General features: G+C 43.8%; 1 protein-coding gene across 1 annotated transcript in view; it reads right to left on the bottom strand.

Moving 5' to 3' along the window:
- Positions 1-2,079: 2,079 nt before the first annotated feature.
- Positions 2,080-8,752, bottom strand: part of LOC109502329 — a 17,613-nt gene continuing 10,940 nt past the window's right edge. Inside the window, exon 5 of the mRNA XM_045060380.1 lies at positions 2,080-2,782. The gene's annotated coding sequence lies outside the window, so the exon portion shown is untranslated. The remainder of the gene's footprint in view (positions 2,783-8,752) is intronic.

Here is an 8,752-nt window from a genome sequence, read left to right as displayed (position 1 = left end):
TATTTAAGGGACTGGTCCATGTGGATGAATCAAGTAGAAAAAAAAAGATGAACAATTTGTTCAGAATGTCTGTAAGAGGCATCAGAAACTGCCTAGTTGGGGGCTGCCTGGCTGGCTCAGTCGGTTAAGCATCCAACTTCGGCTCAGGTCATGATCTCAACCGTTTGTGGGTTCAAGCTCAATATAGGGCTCTGTGCTGAGAGCTCAGAGCCTGGAGCTTGCTTTGGATTCTGTGACTCCCCCTCTCTCTCTCTGCCCTTCCCCTCCCCTGCTCATGCTCTGTCTCTCTCAAAAAATAAATAAACATTAAAAAACAAAAACAAAACCCACAACTGCCTGGGTGGAAGTCAAAGGCAATTTTCTAGGCAAACCCAGGCCTCAGAGAAAACACCCCGGGGCAGGTTTCTCCAGAGGGGTTTATGTTGTAGTCATGATAGAAATTCTTTGTTCTCCTGGGGCAAAGGACAAGGCCCCGACTCCTCACCCAACCAAAGCCCAGAGCCATGCATTTTCCAGATCAGCAGATCTCTAGACATGGCACTTCCTGTTTGTCCGGGAGCCCTCAGACAAAACGACTGCTTGCAGGACTGATCCATAGCTGAAGGTCTGACAGAGAGCAAAGTCAGGGGAAGCGCACATCCGTAAATACTGAATTAGTGAGCAAAAACAAAGAGCAGTACCCTAACTTTGAGTGGTTGCTCCCTTTTTTAAGTCTGTTAGTACATCGATTTTGGGAATTTGTCTTTTCCTATCAATATTCTGAAAGCCTTTTCTTTCTGATCTTTTTTCCTGGTTCTGACCAGAATGCTTCCCAACTGGGAAAGAACTAGCTTTGTATATCAGGGCCAACCTGCAGGGTCTTTCGAGGAAGCAAAGAAGTAGGGGTTTTAACTGGCATTGAGTTCCTCAAGGGCCCTCAGCATCCACTGGAGAAGGCTGCCCACCTCCAATTCAGAAAGTGCACAGGGTTTTCCGCTCTATTTCTCCATGCCCTTTGAGTCTAAAGCCCTGTGTGGAGGAGCCGCTAAAGGAACACAAAGATGTCACCACCTTGTTCTTAAAGAAGCTCAGTCCAATTGGGAGCAGAGGAGAACAAAAGTGTAAAAAAGGCAGAAGGAAGCCAAGAAGGAAGGAGTGGGCTGAGGAAAGAACCAGCCACCTTCACAGCCCCAGTCTGGTCCACAGGACAGATTTGGGGGATGAATTTTATATCCCTCCTCCGAGCTCCCCGCCATATGGAAGAGCCCATAACAGTCGTGCAAATTTGTTTCTATTCATTGTCCATTTACAGTGTGCCAGGCACTGTGCTGAGTGCTGTCCATGCACTATCCCATTTGGCAGACAGGTTGCAAGCACAGGCTCTGGAGCTACTCATTCAGCCAACGTGTTTTATTGAGAAACTACTACGCGCCAGGTGCTATTCTAGGTACACCGGGGAAATGGCAGTGCCAAGGCCAAGTTCCTACCCTAAGAAGTTACAGCAGAGGCTTCACTTGGACCAGATCTGTGTTTCAAACCTGTCTCTGCTTTTCAGCGGATGATTGATCATTATTAGCTCCTTGAGCCTCAGTCTCTAAATCCATGAAATGACCAAAAAAAAAAAAAAAAAAAAAAAAAAAAAGAAGAAAGAAAAAGATTTGCCTTAAACGTCTGTGTGAGGATTACATGAAACACACATGTAAAGTTCTTAGAGCAGCACCCAGCAGATAGCACAGGCTCAATTAATACTGGCTATTATTTACAATCCCTGAAGTAGGTACCTTTATTGCCCCCCCTTTTTTTTTTACTGTAGTAAAATATACATAAAATAAAATTTACTATTTTAACCATTTTTAACTATACAGTTCAGTGGCACTAAGTACATTGACACTGGTATGCAAATGTCACCACCAGCCATCTCCAGAATTTTTTCCATTTTCCCAAACTGAAACTCCCTTCCCCATTGCCTCCCGTCCCTGGCAACCACCGTTCGACTTTCTGTCTCTGAATTTGACTATCCTAAGTACCTAATATAAATGCAATCATATAACATTTATCCTTCTGTTACTGGCTTATTTCACTTAGTATAGTGTCCTCAAGATTCATCCATATCATAGCATGTGTCAGAATTTCCTTCCTTTTAAAGGCTGAATAACATTCCACTGTGCGTACATACCTCATTTTGTTTAACCATTCATCTGTCAGTGGACACCTGGATAGTTTCCACCTCCTGACCATTGTGGATAATACTGCTATGAATGAAGGTGTACAAGTGTCTTTTCGAGTCCCTGCTCTCAATGCTTTTGGGTATATGCCCACAAGTAGGATTGCTGGTTCATATGGCAATTCCATTTTTAATTTGGAGGAACTACCATACTGTTTTCCATTCCCACCAGCAGTGCACAATAGTTCCAATTTCTCCACATCTTCATCAACACTTCTTATTTTCCTTTTCTTAAAATAACATCCCATGGGTATGAAGTGGTACCTCATTGTGGTTTCAATTTGCATTTCCCTACTGGTTAGTGATGTTGAGTATCTTTTCATGGGCTTATTGGCCTTTTGCATATGTTCCTTGGAGACATGTATATGCAAATCCTTTGCCCATTTTCCAGTTGGGATTGTTTGTTTTTGTTGTTGTAACCAAGTTGTAGCAAGGTGTTTTACATGCATTTATTCCTTTCTTCCTACAATGCTCCTAGAGCCTCCTCTTAATCCTCCAGCCAGGCACAGACTCATGCCCAGCCTCCTCTCTTGGCACCCCAAAGCAAGCCAGACCGATAAATGAAACTTGCAACAGCAGCTGGAGAAAAGAAAACAAAAGCAGAAAGAAGGGAGGGAAGGTCAGCCAAAGAGATAAATAAACAGGCTCCAATTCTCTCAATCCAGGGCATGCTAAATTAGTTCCAAAATAACAGCACCTCAAATCCAAAGGAAAACTGATTCACGTGAATTTCGTCTTTGAATTTCACAAGGGAAATGGGTCTTTCACATTCTAGGAGCATTCTCTCTCCCTCCCCTATGATGAAAAAGTAGCAGCAAAGACCAAAAGAAATAAGAAAAAGGGTGAGGGGCCTGGAAGGAGGGTAGGTCCTATGCAATCAGCCTCTGTGAGCAGAATCATGTCTGGTGGAAGGAGGAGGGACAGTGATGGCTCCCCCATTGCATTCTCCAGAGGTGGACCCTTAGAGCACTAATGTAATAATTAAATTGATGTTAGAAAGTCAAGTGAGGCCATGATGAAAAGATGTTGCAAGGAAGACATGTAAATGCAGAACAGAAGACCCCTAGGGGGTGCCTGGCTGCCTCAGTTGGTAGAGCATGTGACTCTTGACCTTGGGGTTGTAAGTTTGAGCCCCACACTGAGTGCAGAGATTACTTTAAAAAAAAAAGAAAGAAAGAAAAAGAAAAAAAGCATCTAAAAAGATGGCCATCCACAAAGCATTTTTTAAACATAATTGCTCCTTGTGGTGCCTGGGTGGCTCAGTTGGTTAAGCATCCAACTCTTGATTTCAGTCCAGGTCATGATCTCATGGTTCATGAGTTTGAGTCCCACATCTGTACCGTTAGCTCAGAGCCTACTTGGGATTCTTTCTCTCCCTCTCCCTCTACCCCTCCACCCTGCCTCAAAAAATAAACTAAAATAAAAATAAAAATAAAAATAGTTGCTCCTCTTGTGGTAGGTCCCCCTCCTTAAGGAAAGAAAAAAGAAAAAACAAACCTCAAGGCAACCTGGCTATATGCTTATGTGACAACATCCCTCATGACCTTGTAACGTGAGACCACTTAATCAGACTACATGTTTGTGTGTTACTATACATGGGAGACAAAGAAGTAGCAAGTATATAAAAAACTACACCACATGACATTCCGGGCTCAGTTCTTTGGGTACAAACCCAACTGAGCAGTGCCGGCCCAAATAAAGTTGCTTCCTGGACAGAAAAGACTCAGTGTCAAGACTCTGTGTGAGAATCCTGCTACACTCTGACAGTGACCCCAGCCTTACCCCAGTCTCTTTGTTCTTGATATTAGAATTAGACTATAGCTCTTCACCAGAAAACATGCTAAATGCAGGTTCATGGGCACCATCTCCAGAGATATGGCCCCCGTGTGCCTGAGATGGGGCCCAGGAACCTACCTTTTGGCCGAGCTGCCCACTGTGACAGTGACGTCAATGGTCAGAACCTGTTCTTTGAGCTCTTCTGGCTACTTTCAGCAGCAGAGACAACCCTGGGCTTTCCCCAGTCTATGGGACAGCCATCATGGTCTCCACATCCCCTTTCTCTCCCCAGATCCCAGATTCCTGAGATTGCAAACAGAAAAATTAGGGGCCGATCACTTATTTACCCCATGACAACAGCATTTTTTCCTTCTTAAAAAAATTTGCTTAGAGATGCTTTTAATTTTTAAGCACTTGCCCCTAAGTCTTTGCCGCATAAAGAATGTGAGGGAAAAATTTGGCAGATGGCATTTGGGGGAGAGATGGAAAGCATCTAAGAGCCATGCAAACTGATCATCACTGAGCAATGAAGATAAAGGGAGAATCATAACCTAAAGTTATAGTAAGAATAGGATTCTACATACTGGTCAAGGTCACACCCATTATAACTGTAATAATGGCTCATGAATCTCATGCCAGGCCCTGGGCTAAGTGCTTTTCACTAATTTATTAAAAATATATTTAAATATGGGGGCACCTGGGTGCCTCAGTCAGTTAAGTGTCCAACTCTTGATCTCTGCTCAGGTCTTATCTTAGGGCTGTGAGCTCAAGTACCACATCCAGTGTGGAGCACACTTAAAAAAAAAAAAATATATATATATATATATATATATATATATATATATATATATATATGAAAAAATATATATATATGAAAAATATATATATATATATGAAAAACTACATAAACAATTATAAAAATGTAAACAGAGGCTGCATTTACAGATGGTCTCAGGTCATTCAAGCAATGTGGCCTTGTGGTTTTAGCACAGAGCTGTAAACAGCCTTAGGTTCAAATCTTGGTTCTGTCATTCATCAACTATGTGACCTTAGCAAGAAACCTCTCCTGGCCTCAGTTTGCTCATCTGTCAAATAAAGAAGCATGTAGCTCACAGGGCTGCTCTGCTGATGAAGTGAAATGATAAATGCAAAACTCTTAGCACGGTCTCTGGTACGTAGTAAAGCAACTTAAGAGTGTTTATTACCATTATTGCTGCCAGAGTGGAGTGCAAGTCCTGACCTAAAGTAGGGCGTGTTGGGCCAGTACCCACTTCTAACTTCATACATCTCCAACAAAGATCTAGAGAGATCCAGGGAACACTGCTAGGCCAGAGTAGTCACTGAGGTGGCACCCAGAGCTGGAAGTTGGCAACCTCTCGTCTTCATGCTGGATGACTCTCCCTTCACAGATGGCATGGCCCAGAACTGGCAGAAGACCTTATAAAATAGGTTGCTTCAAGAATTAAGTAAACAAGCAATGCCTGGCACATAGCAAATGCCCAATCACCATTAAGCATTGTTATTATCATCTATAATTTTATAAGACATTTGCTAAGAACACGACTGCAATAATAACAATTAGCATGATTGTTAGCATAGACTCTTGGAGTTTGGACGTCTTGGGTCTGGAAGCCCAGTCCTTTCACTGTTCCCTAATAACAGCATTCCACCTTGTTTTGGACGAACTTCAGCCCTCCATCTCACGGTCCTGGCGGGGCTGCCAACCACAGTCCTCTATTCCAGACCCTGACAGTCCTGTCAAGCCTCATCAGCCAGAGGCCACCAGGAAGGAGCCTGCAGTGATGCAATCATATTTCTTGCCTTGATGTGGTGAGGTGGGTGGGGCCTTCCACAGGACTGCTCGTGTTACTCTTTAGGACTCAGGATTGAGAAAAGCAGAGTTAACTGGGGATTGAAAGCTGTTGTGTCATGAGGGTGGCTGAGTAGTTGGTTGTCCTCCGTAACAGATGAGAATGGCAAAGAAGGCCTTTGTCACAGATCAGAAAGCATCGGTCACCCAAAGAGAGGTCCTTATGACATTTCATAGTTTCCACGTGACTTTGGGAGAAAGTGTTTCCTGTTGGCTTTCCAGCTGGCTTTATCTTCTCTGTCCTCCTGGCTTCATTCTTGGGCAGTGCAAGCTGATTTTCACTGTCAGTCCCAGACCCAGTTTTGCTCTTTCAGCCCCAGGAGTGACTTAAGACAGAGACACTTTTCCTCAAGACATGTTACTGGTATTTGCTAGAAAATTGTCATAATGAGAATTCAAACCTCTGATGACCATAACATGAAGAAACCCCCGGGAGTCGTGCAAAGACCAACCTACAGTGACAGGCAGCACCTGTAGTGGCACTCAGGCCCTGAGCTGCGGCAGGATGCTCCGGGAGCCGGGCAGGGTGCCCTCAGGTGGAGACGAGGTCGGAGCAAGGGAGCAGAGCCCCAGGGGGGTGCAGATCCATGACTGCTGGTGCTAACATGCCTATAACGGCCTGGTGTCTTCCCGGCCTCCTGGAGGGCTGAGTGCTTAGTTACTTTTGCGATTCTGGGGGCTATTGTAATCTTTTTTCCAGGAATATCTGTTAAACCAAGCCACTCAGTTTCTGCTGCTTTGCACTCCAGAACCCTAAATGACATATCTCTTTCTGTAGGCCCTGTGTTTGCTGCTGGGGATAGAGAGGAATGGGCTGCAGTCCTACTTGGACATACTCACTGACTACTTGTGACTAAAGGGAGTCATTATGCTCATGACAAAAAGATTCTTGCTTTTGGGGCTCCTGGCTGGCTCAGTTGGTAGAGCATGTGACTCTTGACCTCCGGGTTGTAGGTTCAAGCCCATGTTGGGTATAGAGATAATTTAAAAATAAAATCTTTAAAAAATAAAGATTCTTCTACTCCTGAAATCATTGTTGCACTATATGCTAACTAATTTGGATGTAAATTTTAAAAAATAAAATTAAAAAAAAATTCTTGGGGCACCTGGGTGGCTGAGTCGGTTAAGCATCCGACTCTTGATTTAGGCTCAGGTCATGATCTCACAGTTTGTGGGTTTGAGCTCTGTATCAGGCTCTGTGCTCTCAGCACAGATTCTTGGGGATTCTCTGTCTCCCTCTCTGTCTGTCCCTGCCCTGTTTACTCTCTCTCTCTTTCTCTCTCTCAAAATAAATAAGCTTACAAAAATCCACTCCTGGGTCCTCCCCACTCCACCCCATTTTCCTTCCATAGATTTGATGAAGGCTTTCTCTGACCCCAGCACCTGGCCCACAACAGCCTCAGCAGACGCAGTGAAGGGATGGATGGATGGATGGATGGACGATGGGATCATCTCCATTTCTACACAGAAGGAGACAGTCTCAAAGAGGCTTACAACTAGCCCACACACCTAGTATCAACAAGTGGTAGAACAGAGGTTCAAAACTACACCAGCCTGTGTCTTCACACACCACACTGTGTTTCTCTTGTTTGCCCTGGAAAGGAGCTCTCTCCTTTGCTTGGATAGGAGAGAGCCAAGGTACCAAGAAAAGACTCCAATGTCAAAATAGCACATTCCAATTTGGGGGTTCCTCAAAAAGGTAAACATAGACTTACCATGTGACCCAGCAATTCCACTCCTAGGTGTAAACCCCAAAGAACTGAGAACAGCTATTCAAGTACGTGCACACACATGTTCACAGCAGTGGTTTGAGTGGTTTCTTATTTTTTAAAATTTACTGCACTCCAGCCCGTCCTAACGGTTAGCTTGCTTCAAGCTTATGCATTCCTTGCTTGCTAGCCTGTCCCTTGATGCACAGCAGAAACAACTTACTTTCCTTGACATTTGCAGACCACTGGTTTTGGGGCACGAAGAACCAAACTTTTCCAGAAAATAAGCCTTCGAAAACAGCTGCCACTGATCCAGCAAGTCTGTGAAGGGTCATGTCCACATATGAGTAACCACCTGGGCACCTGCTTCTCTTGGGTGTAGCCTCCCCCCCCACCCTTTTCCCATGCTTTCTCCTTTAAACCCTACAGCTTCCCCTGGACAGGGAAGATGGTCTTTGAGACATTAGTCTACCATCTTCCCAAGTTGCCAGCTTCCTGAATAAACCAACGTTTCCTTTTCTTCCATCATTCCTCTCTTGATTTTCAAGCGGTGAGCAGGTGAACCTAAGTTTGGAACTGGTTCTCTGTCCTGTAACATTTATAATAGTCAAAATGTGGATATAGCTCAAATGCCCATCAGTGGGTGGATAGATAAACAAAGTGTGGTATATGATATTATGGAATCTAATAAAAAAAAAAGCATGGAGTACTGATACCTATTACAATGTGGATAAACCCTGATAACAATATACTAAGTGAAAGAAGCCAGACACAGGTCATATATTTTATGATTCAATTTATATGAAATATCCAAAATAGGTAAATCCACAGAAACAGAACACAGATTTGGCGGCTAGAGGGGCTGAGAAGAGGGAAGAATGGAGGGAAACAGCTTAATGAGGAGGTGGGTCCTTTTTGGGGTAAGGAAGATGTTTTGAAACTAAATAGAGGTGATGGCTATACACTGTGATTGTACTAAATGCCACTGAACTGTTCATTTTGAGATGGTTAGTTTCATGTCATGTGAATTTCACCTCAATTAAAGAAAATCACATTCCAAGAGTCACACTAACACTCAAACATCAAATGTCTCCCGTGGTACCTCTCCCAGTCCCAGGCACACAGTAGGTGCTCAATGAATGCTTGGTGCTTTTTAACTGGTTTTTAGGCTGTGTTGGATAAGCCCTCTTTTGG

Source organism: Felis catus, chromosome A1 (genome assembly GCF_018350175.1).
Source record: "Felis catus isolate Fca126 chromosome A1, F.catus_Fca126_mat1.0, whole genome shotgun sequence".
Lineage (NCBI taxonomy): Eukaryota > Metazoa > Chordata > Mammalia > Carnivora > Felidae > Felis > Felis catus.
Note: the sequence above shows the minus strand (reverse complement) of the source record. Positions and strands in the feature narration are given on the sequence as shown.